The following is a 22,057-nucleotide window of genomic DNA, read 5'->3' on the forward strand; positions in this document are numbered from 1 at the left end:
TTTTCCCTCAGCTCCTTGCATGTCCTCTCTGACACTCGGGTCTCAACTCCAATGTCATCTTCACAGTCAGGCCGCTTCTCTGATCACCCATTCTCAAATAGTTTCCCAGGCACTAACACATCATCTTAGCCCTTCATTGTTGACTTATTTGCTCACTTGTGTATTGTCTGTCTCCCTCTGTTGAAATGTAAGCTGTTTGAAAGCAGGGATCTCACTGTGAGCATCTTTCCTCTACTGTAACCCTGTAACCCCAGCTCCTAGAAGAGTGCCCGGTACACAGTGATTGCTCAATACATGCTTGTAGAGTGTTGAATGAATAAACAGGGATGTCACTCTCTAGTTAAAAACACCCTATTTTTCCCACTGCCATGGAATCTAGTCTGATCTCTGAGCCTGATGTTCAGGCTCTCGCAGTCTAGTTCTGACCTGCCAAAATTAACCTCCTGCTACTCCCGCCCTCCTCAAGTTTCTAATCTGTCTTTTTTTTTTTTTTTTGGCTGAATATAGCGAGTGCTTTCACACTTTCCTGCGTTTGCAAATTTGGTTCTCACTGCCTGATGATTTTCCCTTTCTCTGTCTGATGAGCTTCTCTCATTCTGCAACAACCAAGCTCCAACATCCCTTCGTTCAAGAAGGTGCAACCAAGCGCCCCCAAGCAAGGGAGCTGTTCGCTGTTCCCACACCCTTTCATGCAGGCGTATCGGACTCGGGATGGCGTACAGTAGACCCTTGGCGCTGGCGGTCCTGAAGGTCACATGGCATGTGCGGTGTGAATGAAGATAATAATCCTAATCACACGATCGTGAAATGAGATGATGAGTGCAAAACGCCTTGCGTGACCTTGACTCACCCCCACCCAGAGGCAGGTTTGAATTAACAAGTCACTTAACTAATGAGTGAGCACCACTGACCAATGAATACGTGCATAACAGCAGTCAATGTAAGGATTCCCAAAGGTTTCTGGACATGAACCTGGTGACAGTCAAGGGCCAACTGTATTATAATTATTTATGTATCTTTTTCTCCCTTCTCAGAAACAGGCATGAGTAGCCTGGCTCTTCTTAGGCGTATGGACTGTAACAGACACTAAGATAAAGGTTTGTTGCATTAATAACTGAAATAAGATCTATGTGGATGTGTGAGTCCGTGGATGCAGGAAAGACTCGCCACTTCCCCCAAACACTTACCTCGCCTACTTGTTAATGCCCCAATTATTTTACCGAGGGACAAAACCTTTTATTTTACAATGGAAGATCATTTAGACCTCAGCAAAATGACAAACTGCTACATTTCTCAGATCTTCATGGTTGCTCAAGAATGATCAAAATAGTAAATGTTACACCTGCAGGTGTCTAGAAGCCAGAGCTTGTATCTATTTTGTTTAAGCATCTGTCTCTCCACTCTCCAGTGAGCACCTCAAGAAAAACATGATGGCTCATTGTTCGCATCACTGTCCCCATCATCGTACTTACTGGCCTCGTTGCACTTGTTTTCTTTCTTTGTAGACTCATGTGATGCCTACCTACCTCCTTTGAAATCCAGACTTTGTGGGAATAGGCCATGTAGGTTAGTCTTACAGCTCTATTCCCCCGTGCACCCCACACAGGAGATGCTCAGAAAATGTTTGTTGAATAAATGAATGGATGATTCTATAAGCCTGCCCATTTCTTTCTTCATGTATGATCAAAGAAAACTCAATCCTTGTATTATGAATAGCTAACAGTGAGGGAGTCAAAACCCAGATTAATGGACATTTACAAATTCCTGATCGAAAGTGATTCTATACAATTGCATTTTCCTGGAAGGAAGAACAGACTATGACCAAATTAACAAAATGATAAAAAAAAAAAAAAAGTAGCATAGGAAGGCTGGTTGCACCATGAATAATCATTGAAGGACTAAACTTTTGCCCTTGGGGTAATTTTAGAATTTGGGACTTCACTAGTATAGCAAGAAAATATTGAGTTCCGGGCCTGGTGCGGTGGCTCACGCCTGTAATCTCAGCACTTCAGGAGGCCGAGGCGGGCAGATTATTTGAGGTCAGGAGTTTGAGACCAGCCCGGCCAACATGATGAAACCCCATCTCCACTAAAAACACAAAAATTAGCTGGGCATGTTGGCAGGCACCTGTAGTCTCAGCTACTCGGGAAGCTGAGGCAGGAGAATCACTTGAATCCAGGGGGCGGAGGTTGCAGTGAGCCGAGATCGCGCCACTGCACCCAGCCTGGGTGACAGAGTGAGACTCCATCTCAAAAAAAAAGAAAAGAAAATATTGAGTTCCTTTAAGTGAATTGACAGTAGTGGTGTTTTGTTTAATACATAATATACTTAAGCTATATTTTCAAATTATTTTTATTATTTTCCAGATGCTTTTAAACAAAAATACAAATTCCTATGTCATAAAGCATGGTCCATTGGCAAATGGAAAGCAATAAGCAAGTGACAGTGAAGAAGCTATTGAAAAGAACAAGGACATGGGCCAGCCCCGGGCTGAATCCCAGCCTGGCCCACACTGGCTATGTGACCTTAGGCAGTGACTCAGTTCTCTGAGACCAGGTTTCCTCTTCTGGAAAAGCAGTATTTGCAAAATCCCGTGAGAAATCGACAAGATAATAACATTTGCAAAGAACCCACACTGCTCTGGGCACCATAAATAGTAACAGTAATGTGTAACAATAACATTCATCTCAGAAAAATGTGGCATCAGCAAAGAACTGGAAATGCTTGTTTTCAGGGTTAAAAAAATACCATTAGTGTTTCTTCACTAAATAAACTAGTAATTTTAGTAGCCCAATCTGGAGGCCTGTGGTTTAAAAAGCAACTCATTAGAAACTGGTGCTCCCTAAGCTCTGAGTGACACCTGCTTTTAAAACTGTACCCACAGAGAGGAGTCAGGTGCAAGGGACAGTAGCTGGCTGTGCTGTCTCCGGAAAATACAGCTAGGAGCAAACCCCAGACAATCTCTTTTAATAAAATCTTCTCTGAAAAATACATGGGTTAATAATATGAACAAAGGAGGTTTGCTGAGGTCCCATCAGTTTAATTCCACCCAATATCAGATTATTCCTGCCAGGATGGGCTGTAAAAATAATGAAAGCAATAATTAAAAGTAAATTATGCAAATGGCAAGGGCAGGAACAGAAGATTGGGAGATTGCTCGGAAGGAAGAGTGATTTGATCTGATCTGTTCAAGGAGCCGACCACAATGATGCTCTTACCCACCCACTGGGCGTGCCTCTGCCACTCATCCTCTGAAGTGTCCACGGAGTCCTCCTCTCTGCCCACAGGGCAGATCTAAAGCTCCTTAGCCTGGCATTCAAGGTCCTTTATAATCCAAATCCCTGCCAATCCTTCCAAATTCATTCCCTCTGCTTCCTACACCACCCCTTCCATCTATATGAAACTACTTAACAATTTTCCAAACTCACTCTATGTTTAATGACTCCATTCAGGACAGTAATGGAGAGAACATTTATTTTAAAAGTCAATGTCTATGTCCCTTAAAGAAAGCGATCCACAATTTAACAACCATGGATAAATCCTGCCATGGGAACTGAATCTCCCTGTGAAATTTCTGGAAATTACAAACACACTCCACTTACCTGGAAAGTCACCCTTTCATAAACTTATCCCTCTAAGTCACAGTCCTGAACATGGAGGTAAGATAGAATCGCCTCCTATCCACCCATCCTTCCTTCCATCTTTCTTTTTTTTTTTTTTTTTTTTTTTTTGAGACGGAGTCTCGCTCTGTCGCCCAGGCTGGAGTGCAGTGGCGCAATCTCGGCTCACTGCAAGCTCCGCCTCCCGGGTTCACACCATTCTCCTGCCTCAGCCTCTCCGAGTAGCTGGGACTACAGGCGCCCGCCACCACGCCCGGCTAATTTTTTGTATTTTTAGTAGAGACGGGGTTTCACCGTGGCCTCGATCTCCTGACCTCGTGATCCGCCCGCCTCGGCCTCCCAAAGTGCTGGGATTACAAGCGTGAGCCACCGCGCCCGGCCCCATCTTTCTAAAATATAAAAAAAACTCTATGTGCCAGGCCCCATGCCAAATGCCAAGGGCATGAAGGCATCCGATGTGGTTCTGAGCCTTGAAGAGCTCACAGGATGTTTAAACCATAAATCCAGCATGCCTTTTGCTGTGTTCATAATGGGCACTAAATAAGTATTTGTTGAACTAAGACAAACATGTAAACTAATAATGACAATCTAATACAGGAACTACTGTACCAGAGTGGACACAGAGGGTGCCCTGGGCCAGGGGGTGAGATGTGCAAAGGCATAGAGGCATCAAAAAGCATGGCATGCTTGGGGGTCTCGACAAGCGGACAAAAGCTGGGGAATGAGGTAGGGAGAGAATGGCGGGTAGAATCCCAGAATCCTTTGCTCCTGGGCCCCCTTCCCCTGGCATGACCTCATCAGTTTCCACTTAAGATCCACACAGGCACAAAACACACACACAGCCCTCTGGTTTTGCCATAGCTCATGGCCAACTAGGCAAAGCAGGTGGGGCTTACAGAGAAAGGGGCTTTGACCACGGGAATCATACCTGGGGCCAGCCTTCAAGATTCAGGAAGATAAAAAAGTTCTTGTGCAAAAAACAGTTACCAGGTTACCATACAGTACAACAGTCTGGGAAGGCTATCCTGTAACCCCTGCTGTGTGCCAAGCCTGCTGACTTATTTTGGAGGTGACAGGCACGCTCGCTACCCACAAGTGTCCATCAGGACCAGTGGTCCTCAAATGTGATTTGCACATTTGAATCACTGGGCGAAAGAGTGTTCTTTTAATTTTTTTAAAACCATGCTCAGTCTCCACCCCCAGAAATTCTGGTTTAATTGGTCTGAGGGGGAGCCCCGGTAGAGAAGTTCCCTATTGGTTCCAATATGCAGCTGAGCTTGAGAACCACTGTTTCTGGGATTTTCCAGGGTCCCCACTCAGCCTCCCCCCATTTATTAGATCACTTGCTTGGCCCTGACTGCACCTGGGACCCCTGACCTCTGCCCCCTTCTCTGGTCCTCACTATCACCCATGGTGTGGTCATGTTTAGCTCAGTTTATACAAAGAAACTCAGATTAAAGATCCTGTTCCAGGTAGCCCAGCTCTCAAGCAGATAAATGAGGACTAAAACCAGGTGTGTCCAGGTCTAACAACCATGTCCTTTCCACAGTGCTACGCTGCTTCCTTGCAGACCTGAGCTCAAGCTGTCCATAAATATTCAGGAATCTTTTAAGCTGGTTGTTAAAAACCACTGATAGCCTGAAATTAGTTGTGATGGGAATATTTACACCATGGAAACAGACAAACACTACCCATCAGGAGGTGTTTTGTTTTGTTTTGTTTTGTTTTTTGAAACCAGTTTGCCAGCACACCTCTTAATTCCAAGGCACCAAGAAAAAAGAAAAAATGTCAAATTATGTTCCTTCAATTTCAGGAAGCAGCTGTATCATGCATTTTAGGAAGATTTCAACTCCAAATAGTTAAAATTGAAAGAGCTTTTTGAGTTTAGAGAGATAAACCTCAAGTGTGCGGAAAATATACACCTGTAATTTTTATCAAGATGCCACATGGGTACAGATGCATTCTGCATGCTGCTATGGGTTGGGTGCATTTGACTTAAAGTCACTTAGTGTCAGTGAAAAAGGAAAATGCAAGTGTAGAACAAGGTCCCTGGAAGTGCTCCCTATCTCAGCCACAGAGAGCATAATAGAAAATGTTCTCTGAAACAAGCCACCTGGCAGCCCACCTCTGCCTCAGATACCTTGATATGTGGAGTTTCAATATTGGAATGCTGGATGGGAGCCTCTTATTACAGAATAACAAGAGAGACTAACAGAAGTTACTTACCCCCCAGGATCTCCAGTACCCCCGCAGAGCTCAGCTTTAAGTGGTCCCCACTGAACAAAGAACTGTGACATTTCTCTCCCCAGCATGGTTCCTCTAACAGCAGGGCTCCATAGCTACAAAGCCTAGTTATGCTGGTACCGTGCTTTTGGAGGATGGAAGGAGATTGTAAATTGAAAAGGAATAAAGAAAACTACCATTTACTGACTGTCTACTCTGCAACGAGGCACTGAGCTAGACACTCTCAGACCTGGCACTAGAATTGACACTTACTGAATAACTATTACATGTCAAGCCCCATTCCAGGCCCTTAGCTACATTAGCTCATTGCATCCTCTTAATAACTCTGTGAAAGTGGCTCCAATCATTCTTATTTTACAGAGGAGAACATAGAGGTATAGATAGCTCAAGGCATTTCCTAAGTTAACACAACCGGAACATGGCAGGCACGACTGGAACCAAAGCAATGATCCTGGGGCTGCTCTCCTGAGAAATGGAAATGCTTCTGGCAGACAGGGAATTGTCACTGACTTGAACTCTAGTCTTCAGTATTCAGTAGTTACCAAAAAACTAACCATGCACCTCCATATCACAGTGACAGAAAAAATGTTTCTTACATATGTTTCTGTAATTATCAAATTATAGAAACGATTTGTAGGTAGCTACCGTACATCAAGTAATATCTACCACCTGTGGGAACTCTGCCAGTCACTTGATGACGGTGATTACACACTGCTCTCCAAGCCCTTCCATATGCCAGGCACAGGACTAAACAAGCATTTAACATCGATCCTCATAATAACTAGATGAGGTAGGTATGGTCCAGTTTACAGATGCAGAAACTGAGGTTTGAAGAACAACTTGCTCAAGGTCACAGAGCCAGGAAGTGGCAGAACCAGGCTGGAATTCAGGATCTGGGGCCTCAAAAGCCGTGGTCCTAACTCTAGCTGCCATGCATGTGGGCTGCAGAGTGGGTTAGACCATTCCTGAACCGGTGACATTGCATGGCTACTCAGGGGTCAGTAAAGTGCTGTTTTCCGAGTTCTCACTGCATGAAGCTAGTGCAGACACAACATGGTACAGGAGCAAGAACGTGACCTGATGCAAGCTTTGGGCACAAAGGGACCAAAATGGGAATGTGTCCTCCCTAGTCATAGGGCTCAGCATTTCTTACCAAGGCATGGCTGCCCTAGAAATGTGGAATCTTGCCAGGCGCGGTGGCTCACACTTGTAATCCCAGCACTTTGGGAGGCCGAGGCGGGCGGATCACGAGGTCAGGAGATCGAGACCACGGTGAAACCCCGTCTCTACTAAAAATACAAAAAAAAAAATTAGCCGGGTGTGGTGGCAGGCGCCTGTAGTCCCAGCTACTCGGAGAGGCTGAGGCAGGAGAATGGCGTGAACCCGGGAGGCGGAGCTTGCAGTGAGCCGAGATTGCGCCACTGCACTCCAGCCTGGGCGACAGAGCGAGACTCCGTCTCAAAAAAAAAAAAAAAAAAAAAAAAAGAAATGCGTAATCTTGGAGGTGAAAATGACCTTCAGGCCAGCTGGGCCAGCCTCTCACACAATGTTTGTGTCACCATTGCAATCCTGAGACAGACACTCTGCCACTCACTCTTGTGAGATGGGGCCATTGCACAAGATTGTGTCTATGATTAAATGAGATATTAGTAAAAGTGCTAAACCCAACGACTATCACATTAGTTAATAGCAATTAACATAGTTAATCCCTCCCTCATCCAACCACTCAATACATTTTAAATTAGAGTCTATTATGTACCAGGCTCGGGATAAGACCCACGTTCAAGCTTCAGGGCTGATTGGGGGGGGGGGGGAATCATTGATTCATTAATTAATTTAGTCAACAAACATTTACTATTCTATGATGGCACTAAGCTAAAACCTCTAAGACAAACTCGTTGTCTTAGATGGAATCCAACACAAATTAGTTGGATGACTAAGACACATTCACCAGTAACTACTGTGAAATGACAATGAGCATAATAACTAACTTTTTGTGTGATGTCTCATAGTTTAGAAAGCACTTTCACACTTGTAATTGGGTCTTGCAAGAAATGCAGATTCAGATGAGTCAAGTGACCTGCCTGGGGCCACAAAGCCAGTGCAAAAGTTTGATTCAAATCTAGGTGTCTGACACCAAAGCTCAGCTCTCTCCCTTCTACCACCTGCATCACCCGGCTCTGCTTGGACCCATCAGTCTGCCCAGTGGCAGCCGTGTTCCACTTTTAGAAAACCTTGATTATGAGAAAGTTTTTGCAAATATTCATTAAAAAATCTGCCTTCTGCTAAATTCTATCTCGTTACTCTTAGCTCTTCTTTCCCTCCAGAGCCATACTGAATAAATGTTCCTCTCCCTGTCCTCAGAGTAACTTTAAGATAGTCTTCCTCAAGTCTTCTCTGCCCCAGGCAACATGTCTGGGTCTTCAGTCCTTCCTGTTCTGACACAACTACTAATCCCTCCCCAGCTTGCTCTGTCCGCATCCATCCAGCCTCTATTCATGCTCTCTGGCTTGGTGGAGCTTATCTTTCACCTTTTCCCTATGACTAGGGAGGACACATTCCCATTTCGGTCCCTTTGTGCCCAAAGCTTGCATCAGGTCATGTTCTTGCTCCTGTACCATGTTGTGTCTGCACTAGCTTCAAACATTGGATGACTCTTCACCCAAGATTCAGTTATGACCCTCCTAGGCACTCTGCACCCTGTATCACCACACTCCTCAAACGACGTTGGGATCTTCCGTCTGTGTGTCACTCTTTGCAGGCAGTGAGCTCCCTGAGGCCATGGGCTGGTCTGTAACCATGATCACAGCACGGCCCCTCTCCCTAAGTGCCCACCACATCCCAGGCACTGTTTAGGCACCTTCCATTGAGTACCCCAACCATATGAGATAGGTGCTATTATTAAATTAACCCCTGTCCCAAAGCCTGACAAAGGGCAAAGAATCATAGATTTTTTCAGAACTGAATGAAACTCCAATTTATTCATATCCCAAAGACTGGCGTCAAGGGTGGTTTCCCTGAGCAGAACAAGGTAGAGTCTGACCTGAGGCCAGCAGGTGCCACAGGGGTCCTTCAGAGAGCCTGGCTTCTCCCAGGGACACTTGAGAGCTTACCTGGCAAGGGAGAGAAATGAACCGTATCGAAAAATGTGGTCTGGGGTGAGACATCAGCAATAATCACTGCCCGGAAAAGGAGGGCTGCTGGTTAGTGCCAAATGCCAATGACAGGAAAGCTGCAAGGGCCTGACCAAGCCTCCCTCCAGGCTTTGAGGAGCTTGTCGCCTGGGCTCCTAACAACACGAGCTCTGGGATGAACCGAACCTGGCTCAAATCATGACTCTGTCCGTGACCTGGAGTAAAATGAGGACAATAATACCTTATAGAGTTATGGTAAAAATTAAACCCGAAAGCGCTTGGCCACAGTAACCCTCGATAAATGTGATGTTGATGATGATGACAAGGGGACGAGGAGGCTGCAGAGTGAAGCCACAGCCCCCTGCTCCATCTTCTTTCTGGGCACACTCACTGCCAGGGCTGCCTCTGGCACGCAAAGCTGTCCCTTAAAGCCTGATGGCGGAACATCAGCTCCTGAACACTCTGGGTCTGTGTCAAGTTTCCACTAATGATTTCTCAGCGTAAATCAAACAGAATGAAGACTTTCTAATGGCCACTACAGAATTACATGACAGCTTCCAGGAGAAGCTACAAAAATAGCTGGAATCAGAAGGATGGTCATTCGGATGCCTGCAAGTTTCTCATTAATTTAATTTCTTCTTTCCTCCTGGCTTGTGGATCTTTTTTGTAAGAGCTGACAGAAAAGACATGTGTAACAAGCCACCAGGTATTCCCAGCCTATTTAAATAAGCCCAAAGAAAGAGCACCGACCGTATTGTATAGCAAGTGGAATTCAGCATTGCATTAAAACCACCACCATAAATAATAACATTTATTTATATTTACATAAACTTGCATAATTTACAAGGGACATTTATATATTTGTCTTTATCTCATTTGACCTTCTATAATTTATGAAGCACTTATCATGGGCCTGGCATTTTTAATATATTATCTCAATTTTCACAGTGACCGATTATTATCTCTATTTTACAGGCGAGGTTTAACAAAGTAGAAGAATTCCTCTGGAATCACACTGTTACAGGAAACAGGTCCTGATCCAGACTCCAAGGGAGGTTTCTTGGACCTCCTGCAAGAAAGAATTCAGGGCGAGTCCGAGTAAAGTGAAAGCGAGTTTATTAAGAAAGTAGAGGAATAAAAGAATGGCTACTCCATAGAACAGCCCCGAGGGCTGCTGGTTGCCCATTTTTATGGTTATTTCTTGATGACTTGCTAAACAAGGGGTGGATTATTCATGCCTCCCCTTTTTAGACCATCTAGGGTAACTTCCTGACGTTGCCATGGCATTTGTAAACTGTCATGGCGCTGGTGGGAGTGTAGCAGTGAGGACAACCAGAGGTCACTCTTGTTGCCATCTTGGTTTTGGCAGGATTTAGCCGGCTTCTTTACTGAAAACTGTTTTATCAGCAAGATGGTTATGACCTGTATTTTGTGCCCATCTCCTGTCTCATCCTGTGACTTAGAATGCCTTAGCTGTCTGAGAATGCAGCCCAACAACACAGCCCAAAAGTGGATGACTAGGGCTGGGCGCAGTGGCTCACGCCTGTAATCCCAGCACTTTGGGAGGCCGAGGCGGGCGGATCAAGAGATCAGGAGTTCGAGACCAGCCTGGGCAACATGGTGAAACCCAGTCTCTACTAAAAAATACAAAAATTAGCTGGGTGTGATGGCCCCCCCCTGTAGTCCCAGCTACTTGGGAGGCTGAGGCAGGAGAATCGCTTGAACCTGGGAGACAGAGGTTGCAGTGAGCCGAGATCACGCCACTGCACTCCAGCCTGGTGACAGAGTGAGACTCTGTCTCAAAAAAATAAAAATAAAAATAAAATTGGAGGACTAAGATTTGAACCTGGGTCTGTCAGGCTCCAAAGCTTGTTCTTTCAGCTAGTTACCCAGCTTCTGTTTGGGGAGGAGGCACTTTTTCCATACCCTTGATAGTTCTTTCAGCATGAGAGGAACACCTTTGGCATAATGTTTCTGGCCTCTCCTGCCCCCACACACTCTGTTCCCCTGGGGAAATACAATGCTTTGTTTGATTGGTGAGTTTGGAGACACTGGCAAACGTGCTCAGCCCCTTCCTCTCCTTCCTCATGGAGCTCATTCCTGCTGCCCTCCAGAGCCTGGCTCTGGTTCCTGCAAACCTGCCTGGGGTTGCAGCGGGAGCTGCTGCCTGCCTGAGTCAAGCTCCGGATTCAGCCTCAGGAAGCTCATTTGCCCACAGACCTGACACATTCCCCAGCAGCACCTTTGTCATAATGAAGGTGATATTTTGGCCCTTATCCTCTTTATTCCTTTATCTTATTCTCAAGTAATTCAGAACCTAAGTGGAAGAGAGGAATATTTATTGGCCCTCCTTCAAAGATTCTAATGATTATGATCCTCATTTTACAGATAAAGCTCTTTCCTAAGAAAAGAGTTGAAATGTTGGCAGATGTGTGATAAATAGCCGCATACATTATTATGCTATATGAATGTAATTCCTTTAATTCAGATTAGTACATGTAGTTTAAGGAGGAGGAAAATGGAGGACTGGAGTGATACCACCAAAAATGACTCAAATGTAAAACAAACTAAAGGAGAAAACACAACTTCAAATGAGCACATCATAATTTAAGAAGAAGCCATGCTCCACCAATTTAGAGATCTTTGTCTGGGGTACTATATAAAGTGGGTCAAATGCCAATAAGAGCCCAGAGTAGAAAATTAACCAAAGTAGCCAGGCACTGTGGCTCACTTGTGTAATCCCAGCACTTTGGGAGGCTGAGGCGGGCGGATCACTTGAGGCCAGGAGTTCGAGACCAGCCTGGCAACATGGTGAAACCCCATCTCTAATAAAAAATACAAAATTAGCCGGGCATGGTGGCGTGTGCCTGTAGTCTCAGCTACTCAGGAGGCTGAGGCATAAGAGTCGCTTGAACCTGGAAGGCGGAGGTTTGCAGTGACCCGAGATCGTGCTAAGGCACTCCAGCCTGGGTGACAGAGCAAGATTCTGCCTCAAAAAAAAAAAAAAAAAAAAAAAAAAAGAAGATTAACCGAAGCATTTCCCAACTACCAAGAAAGAAGCAAGAGCCAGTTTATAGAGACCAACCCCTCCCCCAAAAAATCCACAAAAAAATAACCAAAGCAACCAAAAAACCCAATGAACATTGCATGGGGTACAAAAAGCTCACAATCTAAGCATGCTTTCTGGAGCCATCTATAATTTGGAACCCATCCAAAGATTTACCTGTTGCTGGAGTTCTATCAAAACAGCCACCTATACAACCTGCCTGAGGCTTACTACTCTTATTATCAATAATTGAGTTAACAGAATGTTAGGGCCAAAAATGTCCTCAGTAGTCAAGCCCAAGCCCTTGGTGAAGAGAGAAAGCCCAGATGACAGAGCTGGCCGAGAGAGAGCTTCTCTGAACTACCTTTGCATCCATAGGACCCAACACAGCCCCAGCCCCACTGTATGTGAGAAAGAACCACGTCAGTGGCAGGGCCGGGGCTAGAACCCTGGTCTCCCAACACTAGTATTGCTTCCTTTTCTTACAATGCATCAGCTGCAGTGACACTTGTCTGTTCACTTCATGGATATCATGTATTCACTGTTGTGTTATCATAGGCCAAGTCAACAGGCCTATGAACCAGAGGAATGATCTCTCATAAACAAACAAGTGGTGGAAGGGTGCTAAGATTCAAACTACGGGAGACACTGAACAATAGCTGAACATGGAGACAAGCCCCATTCTGTCCCCCAGTTACAAGCACCAAAGATGCTAGCAATGAACCCAGGCTGAGGATAAATGCGAAACCTTGTAATATCACTCTTGTGAAGCACACAGATTCTAAGAGAATCAAAAAATGGGCTTCTGTATCCAGAACTATTTTTAGAAACACAATCCTATTTTTCTTCTTCAAAGTAATTAGCGTTCATAACCAGAACTAGAGTGTTTCTTCTGAATGCAAGGGAGAAGCAAACCTTTCTCTTTAGAAGCAAGAAGCTAGATGGTGAGAGGCTGTCAAGAACACATTCAGTGCAAACACACACACACACACACACACACACTGCAGATGACAAATACAGCTTCCAATTAAGCTGCCCTCAACTAGCTGGCACCTAATACCTGTTGGTTTAAAAACAACTGGGAAAATTTGCAGAGTCTAAGGGTTTTTAAAGGATGAAATCTTTCTTTTAATTTTTTTGTATCTCTTTTTTTTTTTTTTTTTGAGACGGAGTCTCGCTCTGTCACCCAGGCTGGAGAGCAGTGGTGCGATCTCGGCTCACTGCAAGCTCCGCCTCCCAGGTTCACACCATTCTCCTGCCTCAGCCTCTCCGAATAGCTGTGACTACAGGCACCCGCCACCATGCCCAGCTAATTTTTTGTATTTTTAGTAGAGACGAGGTTTCACCGTGGTCTCGATCTCCTGACCTCGTGATCCGCCCGCCTCGGCCTCCCAAAGTGCTGGGATTACAAGCGTGAGCCACCGTGCCCGGCCCTTGTATCTCTCTTTTTAAAGATAACAAATCACATACATTTACAGAATTGTAGCATTTTTGCACAATAGCGGTCTCTAGAGATAAACAGACCACAGGCAAGGGAAGCGTGGGGACTGGCTCTTGGTCAAGTTCAGAGTGCAGCCACAGGGCAGACACTCAGCCCAAGACCTCGACTCCCAGCCAGTTCCCCTTCGTGGTCAGAGCCGCCTTTCCACATCAAAGAGAAGTTCATGAAAATCTATGGAGCCCATTTTCAATGTGAGGTGCAAATTGAACAAATGCTTTGCATCAGGGATTATCTTAATTAAACTATTTAATATGAGCACCATTGGTTTACTTCAATCTTCCTGAACTTCATTAAGCTGTCCATTTACTTATATAAATTCCCATCTTAAAAAATAAAATGCATCTAGTTTGTGTGGTAGAAAACTGTATTTTAATATACATCCATGTGTAAAAATTGTGATGATGTTTATAATAGTAATAATAAAACTCATTTGTTAAATGGCAATAGGCTCAACATTGTGATAGGGACTTTATATGATTGGAACAATAAGGAAAATTATAATATAAATTTAGTATCACTCATTAAATGCTTCCCATGCTCAGGTAGTATGCTGTGCAGTTAAGAACTATAATTCATTTAATGATCACAATAATGTTGTTAGGTGGCTATTACTGTGATTCACATTTTACAGATGAAGAAACTGATCCTTTGAGAAGTTAAATAACTGCCCCAGATTTCACAGGGAGCAAAAGAAAAAGTCTAGAGTCAAACCCAGGCCCACTGGACCCTAGAGCCCTTTGCCTTTTCCACTGCACAAGGCTACATCCCCATTTATAAAAGTATTGCTTTGACCTCCATTTCCAGCAAGGACATTTATAGATCCAAGGACAAACTAAATGGTGCAAAGATGACCTGTTCTTGATAAAGGCCTTAGACTTCTCTATGGTTTGGAACAAAGTAACTCTGCTACCAAATTTTCTGAGGGAAAATAGAGCTCACAGCCTCCGGGTAATCAGATAATGCTTAAATATGAAGTGGTTCAGAACCACAATGAAATTTGGGAGTGGAACATAATTTATCTATTGTTCCATTTTAGAATATTCATGAAGCAAGGAAGCATTTCCACATTCAATAATTAAGTGGTTAAAATCTGCATCCTGATATGTTTACTGATCATGAATGATGCATTCTTAGAAGGACCTAAGTTCAAATTAGCAGCCCCACAGGCTGCCATGTTACAGTGCAAAACCAGACAAATGAGACAGAAATGTTGCTGCTGCCTAGAGAAAACATTTTCCCCACCACTTGTTCTGCTGCAGAGAAAAGCTGAGACCAAATTGAAAATGCACCTAGGACTTTGCCTGAAAACCAGCTGGAAGTGCATGAAAGGGGAAGAAAAAACCTGCAACTTTCTCCCTCGTTAGAAGAATTGTTCTAAGACGGTGTGATTGTTCCCTAAAGGTTAGATGTTACAATCATTTAATATTTCACTTGTCTTAAGAAACCCACACAGAAAGGCAAGGAAAGGAAACATTCCTAAAAATGTGAATTTAAAAAGTGGCTCTGTTTTGCTTCTTCAGTTCTGTGGTCACAAGCAATATATGTGACACCTACGAGTAGAGTTGTATTAAACTGGGTGTTTTGTTCCCTGTATTACTGGCAAGCTCTGTTTCCAATGGCCTCCCTCGCCAGGGGCATCCTCCATCGCTGTGCATGAGGATGGGGCCTACCAGCTGCCCTGCTGAGAGCACTGTGCCAAACCCTAGTAGGGATGAAGGGCTGCTTCCCAGGGTCTTCAGGTGGCCTGGGACAGACACAAGGCCAGGGGTTGGCAGGCAAGTAGTTCTCAAAGTGTTGTACCTGGACCAGCAGCAGCTGTTTTACCTGGAAACATGTCAGAAATGCAAATTAATCAGAAACTCTGGGAGTAGAGCTCAGCAGTTTGGGCTTTAACAAACCCACCAGGTGATTCTGGTGCCCACTAACGTTTGGGAAACACCCAGCTCCTCTTCTGTCCCTACTCAGCTGCAGGCTCCAAGGTTCTGCATCCAGTGGATCTGCCCCATCCAGTCCTACGCCTTGCTGACCTTGGCAGGGAGTAGTTAGCTGACTCCAAGCCCCAGAAGAAGGGGTGTTTGGGAGTGGCCTTGCTGGCTCAAACCAGAATCTGATGCCCCGCTGTGCCCTCCCCGCTGCATGTTGACCCAGCTGGCTGTTCTAATAGGGCTGTGGTTCTATCCTCAACTCCATGGCTAAGGCCTGGTCCTTGCCACTCTCTCCCACCCCAACCCCACCCCCACGGCAGGAGCTTGTAATCTCAGGTCTTCCTCAAACCGGCTAGCCAGTCAGAATCAGGGGGCGCCTTCTACCACTGCCCAGGGACTCTTCCAGAAACAGCCTGCCCATAGAGGCCCTCCACCACCACGGGAGGAAGAACCCTGATCCAAAAGGAAACTTAGTCAATCTATCCCTACAGACTTGATCATTTGAGCTGCTGGCACTGTCCTGATAGCCCACATCTCCCCGCCCCCTCATCCCTCTTCTGCTTCCCTGGCTTTGTACCCCACTCTGAGCCTGTCACTGAGACTCCAGAATGGCTCCCGGCTGAACACACCCAGGGTAACTGTAAGCACCACCACTTACTGAGTTAGCAGAAAATACTGCGCTTATACCCTGGCAAGTGGGCCCCTGCCTTGTGCCCTGCATTTGAGAGGGTCCTTCTCCAGCCCAACTCTGGTAGCCCCCTTCTCAAGGGGCAAGGAGTCCTTGAGGCCAAGGAGGCACACTCACATGGAGCCCATGCCCTCCCTCTTCTGGGAACCCCTTCTGGGTATCCAGGACCCCGGAATTCCCCTCCTAGATGGCTGGAGTCCATCCTCTCAAGGGCAAATGGTGCTTCTGGGGCCTTCTCCCTAGACCTGAAGAATGGCCAGGAACAGCCAGCTGGGGGTGGGGGTCCTTGTGAACAGAGCTGAGATGTGTGAACCGTAGGGTCTACCCAACTCCTTGCAGTGGTGGATGGAGTCAGGATCGGGAAGAGAAGGAGGGGCTGGAAGGAGGCTAAGGCTTCAATTTGTTTTCTTTCTTGGGCCTCAAAAAACGTTGAGGGGCCAGCCTGCCATGAAAATTAAGTCAGATAGCGTATGTCATGAACCTAGTAGGAACTCAATAGCTACTTGTGGAACGAGTGTCCCCAGAGATCTGCTTCAGTGCCTTATTTGGTCCTCACAACCAACCTGCAATGTAGGAACAGTATGTTCATTGTCTAGATAAGGAGACTTGGATTCTGAGAGGTTAAGTGACTTCCCCAAGACGGCACAACTAAGACCTGAACGGCTATTTAGCCTTGGTTTGATAACTTCTAACTACATGGAACTTGCTACTCCTTTCAGTCAACCCTTATCATTTCAGGCGAAGTCAGTCATTGCTGTTGTTTTCTTTCTTTCTTTGAGCTTAAATCCCTCCGCAAATTTCAGTCATGGGTCTTTGCTCTGCCTTATTGGTGTCCGAAGAGACTTCATCCCCTTTCCCACATAACCATCTTCAAGTAAAAATGGAAATGCTATGCCCTGGGGTCTTTTTCTCCAAGCCAAACACCTTAGCACCTCCACCATTTCCTCCTGGCAGAGGATGTCCAGTCCCCACTCCTAATCAGACCCCTGAGGACAGATTCCAGTTTTTCTCTCCTCCAGCACCTCACAGAGGTCATGGTGTATAGAAACAGAGCCTAGCTGAGGCTTCAGCTAGTAGATTTGGACACAGGTAACCGTTTCCATGACCAGCAACCTACCCTCCAACACACAGAGTCCTAAAGCCTGAAGCTTGTGAAATGCTATGTTGTTTGAGTCTTGGTTTCCTTGCCTGTGAAATGGGAAGAATGACTCATTTCCTGACTACCTTGCATGGTTGGGCAAATATCATTTAGGATAATTGGTCTGAAATGACTCTATAGACTTCCAAGCCCTGCACAGGTGTGTGGGGAGATGGTGGCTGTAATGACAACGAGCAGAGGAGGCTCGCGGGGAAGCCCGGAGAAGCAGTGCTCTAAGGAAACCCTCACCGCCTGCCCCACTCAATAGTCCTCAATCACTCCTCCTGCCAGGCATGGGCACCACTTACAAGGGGGGTCCAGTGCTTCTTAAGGCCCCCGCACAACTCCAAAAGCCTAAAAGTGGATTAAGAAAACAGAGTAATATGCAAAGGGCACCTTGAAGACAGGATGTTTCTGTGCCCAGCAACTGAGCCAGCAGGCAGGGCCGAGCTCTGTGAGCATGCTGAGGTGGAACAGGGTTAAGAATGCGCCAAAAAGAGGAGTGAGAGTCAGGATCTGAACCCAGACCTCCTGTCCTGGGTTCACCCCACTTCACCACAGTTGCCACCGAAATCACTTGGTGTAGACAGTGTCTAGTCCGCACATGGGGACCAAACCGTCCCTGTCTACTCTGTGGAGCAATTATTCTTGTAATGGGCCACATCTCCTCTGAGCCCCCAGCCCATGTACCCAACTACCTATTAGATAATATCCCTGGAAGTCTCACGACCCTTCATCAGGCCCTCACAAAGCTGTTCTTCTCCCAGGTCGTGGCACCTCCATGATTGGCATCAACAGCCACCCAGTTGCTGAACTTGGGCCCCTTTCTTTGTTCTTCCTTCACAGTCACATCTCAGATCCAATCCATCACCAAGCCCTGTCCATTCATCCTCCTAAAAACGTCTTGATCCAAACATTTCTCTCCATCCCTACTCCTGCCACCTAACACATACACGACTGACATCCCCCAAAACTCGTAACTGTCCCACAGCCACCCTTGCCTCACCCCAACTTGGCTTTCATGCTGCAGCCAAAGCGATGGTTTTAAAACATAAACCTCATCGTGTCAGCCTGCTTTGAAAATCTGTCCATTGCTTTTAGGAGGAAAAGCCAAATGCTTGACCTGACTCATTAATTAGGCCCTGCGGCTCTGGCCCCATCTCTTGACACCGTCCCTGCTTGCTCACTGTGATCCGTACTATACATTGGACTTCTTTATGTTTTTCTGTAAATTTTTCAAATATCACACATATACAAGCATGTATAACATAGATACACACATTTAAAGAATAATTCTAAAACCTATACATCCGCCACCTGGGTTAAGAAATAGAACATGGCCACATCTCAGCCTCCACCTGTGACCCTACTCAGATCACACCTCCCGCTGCCCATCCCTGCCCAGAAGTAACCACCTTAAACCCTCTGATCTTTGTTTCTCACTTTTCTTCATATCTGACTACTTAGGGTTACACTTCTATAAAACAAAGTTTAGTTTTGCCTGTTCTGAATTTTATTTCATTGAACTGTACTGTAGATGTTCTTGTATGACTTGCTTCTTTTGCTGTACATCAATATCCATGCACAAAGCTATAATTCAAGCATTTTCATTGATATATAGTATTCCAGTGAGTGAATATCCATAATAAGTGCATTCTTCTGTTGGTGGACATTAGGTTGATTCCAGCTTGGAGCTTTTATAAATTTGTGAATACAGCTATGAATGTTCTGGAGCTGTCCATGCTCTGAGAGCCCCATGTCCTGTCCTGCCTTGCAGCCCTCACCAAGATTTGCTTCTTCGGCTTAGGTCTCCCTCACTGCCTCCTTCCTGACCCACATCTCCTCATGCCCAGGCCTGGCTCACCTGGCTGTTGGTGCTTCTGCTGTCTCCTGCACCTCACAGAGGCTATGGGCATCACCGATCCAGCCTCTAGCACAGAACCTACATGTAGCAAGCCCTCAGCACTCATTCACGCACGTATGCATACTTGCATTCGTTCACACCTTAGCAGTTTCTCAGGACTGGTCTACGGCGCTGCAGAGGCATGGCGCAGTCCGGAGGAAGAAAATGATCCTCTCTAGGTAAATAAAGGCGTCCCCCAAGACAGAATTGCACATCCAGGAAAGCCAGCCCCACAGTTAGACACGGAAGGCTGCTGACTCTCGCTGACGAGATGCACGCCCAGAGAGGATGAGCCTGGGGGTGGATCCTCCTGCTCTGAACCGCTCAAATTCCACCCTCTCCCACCTCTCTCATTAGCCTCTGTGATGAGGGTTGCAAAGGGCTCTTCGGCTGCTTAAAGTGAAGGAAGAAATGGAAATTGCTTCAAAAGATAAGGAAGGAAAGCAGCTAGAGAACACTGCCAAACACTTGGTGTGATAACCAAGGGTTTTCAAATGATGACTGAAACTGGCTTTCATTTTGATCTTCCATTTCTGATAATCTAACAGATCATTAGCAGAAAATCAAGTCCATCCTCACGGTCGAAGATGAAACTGGCACTGCTGTAGCACTCTTCCCACTTTACCACCTCTTCCTCCACACTTTTATTCTCAAGAAAAAAAAAGAAATGCTTTCAGGTTACATATATTGTTCAATTTATTTAACTACATTCAGATTGGATATTTCCATGTCAAATCCTTTCTTAGGAATAAGCAACATATTCCTTCTCTCCAAATTAAGAACTTCTCATTGCTTTGTATGTTTAAAAACATCCAACTGAAAACTCCCTTTTATGGATGAAAAAAAAAAAAAAACAAAGTACAGAGAGTGGGAATCTCTGCCCTATTTATGGTGATAAATGCCAGAGCCAAATTTACCCCCAAGAGTCTCGCTCCAGGGTCCCAACCCTCACCCACTCCACTCTTCTACTGTACCTTGAAAACCAGAGTACATCTCTATTCTTGCTGCCCCAGGGACTCTCTCTACCCTACGACACCATTCTCATTGCACGCAGAGCTTTAAGCATAGATGCTAGAAATAAACTGAACATTCCCCAATAGGGAGGCAAACTCTGGTCCCGTCATTGATGAAAATGATGTTCAAGAAGAGTTGTGAATGAGAAAGGGGCAACTACTGCCTTATAAAAGGGAGAAAAATAGGCCAGGTGCCGTGGCTCACGCCTGTAATCCCAGAACTTTGGGAGGCCAAGGCGGGTGGATCGCCTGAGGTCAGGAGTTCGAGACCAGCCTGGCCAACACAGTGAAACCCCGTCTCTACTAAAAATACAAAAATTAGCCAGGCGTGGTGGTGGGTGCCTGTGATCCCAGCTACTCAGGAGGCTGAGGCAGGAGAACCACTTGAACCTGGGAGGCAGAGGTTGCAGTGAGCTGAGATCGCGCCACTGCACTCCAGCTTGGGCAACAGAGTGAGACTCCATCCCAGAAAAAAGGAGAAAAATAAAAACAGCATACCAAAATTACACAGACAGTATGACTTCAACTATAAATGACAGGAGAAGATTATACTATTTTTATTAAGTAAAAAGTTAATCAGGTTAGCTCTGGGTGGCTGACTTTGAGGGAGATGTCATGCTATGCACTTTTCAGTACTTCTCAATTTTTCCACAATAAACACACATTACTTTTATAATGAGGAAAACATTTTAGTATGAAATGGGCAGCAGGGAAGCAGCATCTGTCTTCTCCACCCCAAAATGCCCTTTTGGAACTATGATGGGTGGTCCTGACCCACACCATTGGTGCCTCCCCAACTCCACCCAACCCTGTCACCTGCTTCCTGCCTCCATACTTCCTCTCCCAAGCCTACTTACATATTCTTACGTATCCAAGCCCAAGCTAGTGCAAGCCCCATCTTCTTTACCTTCTTCAAGAGGCTTGTCTTGACCATTGCCAGCCAACTATTAGCTTGAACCATATGACATTGCCATTCTTGTATTCCAGAAATTGTCTGCTATCAGCGATTTCATATGACTCAATCTAGTTCTTGGCTCACCAGGTCTTCTTATGAAACTTCAGCCTGTTCTCCGGTCTGGGACACATAAGTGCACACGGGGAATATTCTACCTTGGACTCTCTTGTCTCATGTGAGATCCTGCTTTAAGTCACTCTTCTTTGTACACTGGCTTTCATTATATTCATTCTGGTTGTCAACATTATTGAAAATAAGGTCACCGCCTCACTGACCACAGACCTTCCTTACCCATAAGCACCTGCTTGGGTTCTGCGCTTGGCCCTGGAGACAGAGACATGAGACCCTGCCCCAAAGTTTACAGACAGAGAACAGGCCTTGGATAGGCATGAACCCAACCAGGGAATGCTAACACCTTGCAGGCACCCATCTCTTTCATGTGCTAAATACCTGCACGTCTGTTCTCTTGCAGGGCAAGAGCTGGACAGACCTGGCTTTAAATCTCAGTCTGTCTCCATAAACAGGTGGACTTGGCCATGCCACTCAACCTCTCCAAGCCTCGATGTCCTCATCTATAAAATAGAAGTAGTCATAGCCCCTACTGCAGATCCTATGTGAGGACTAGCTGGGACTATATGTGAACATTTACCACCATGCTATACACAGTCAGCACTCAAGAAACACTCCCTTGTGAACCAGGCAGAGCAGAAACTATTATTCCCTTTTTTTATAATGAAGAAACTGAACCCAAGAAAGTCTAAGTGACTTTTCTGAGACCAAGGTGGAGCTGATACTACAACCTTGGTGTCCTAAGCCCAGCATGCGCTGTGTTCTGGGCTAACAACTGCTGATTCTAAAAGCACACAAACATTTAAGGTTCACTGGTGCAA

The 22,057-nt window shown here is 45.6% G+C and overlaps 1 protein-coding gene across 9 annotated transcripts in view; it reads right to left on the reverse strand.

The window, feature by feature from the left end:
• The window catches only part of TTLL11 (tubulin tyrosine ligase like 11), a 272,492-nt gene that overhangs the window by 124,109 nt on the left and 126,326 nt on the right, over window positions 1-22,057 (reverse strand). The window lies entirely within an intron of this gene.

The sequence above is a fragment of the Hylobates moloch genome, unplaced genomic scaffold (genome assembly GCF_009828535.3).
Source record: "Hylobates moloch isolate HMO894 unplaced genomic scaffold, HMol_V3 SCAFFOLD_10, whole genome shotgun sequence".
Classification (NCBI taxonomy): domain Eukaryota; kingdom Metazoa; phylum Chordata; class Mammalia; order Primates; family Hylobatidae; genus Hylobates; species Hylobates moloch.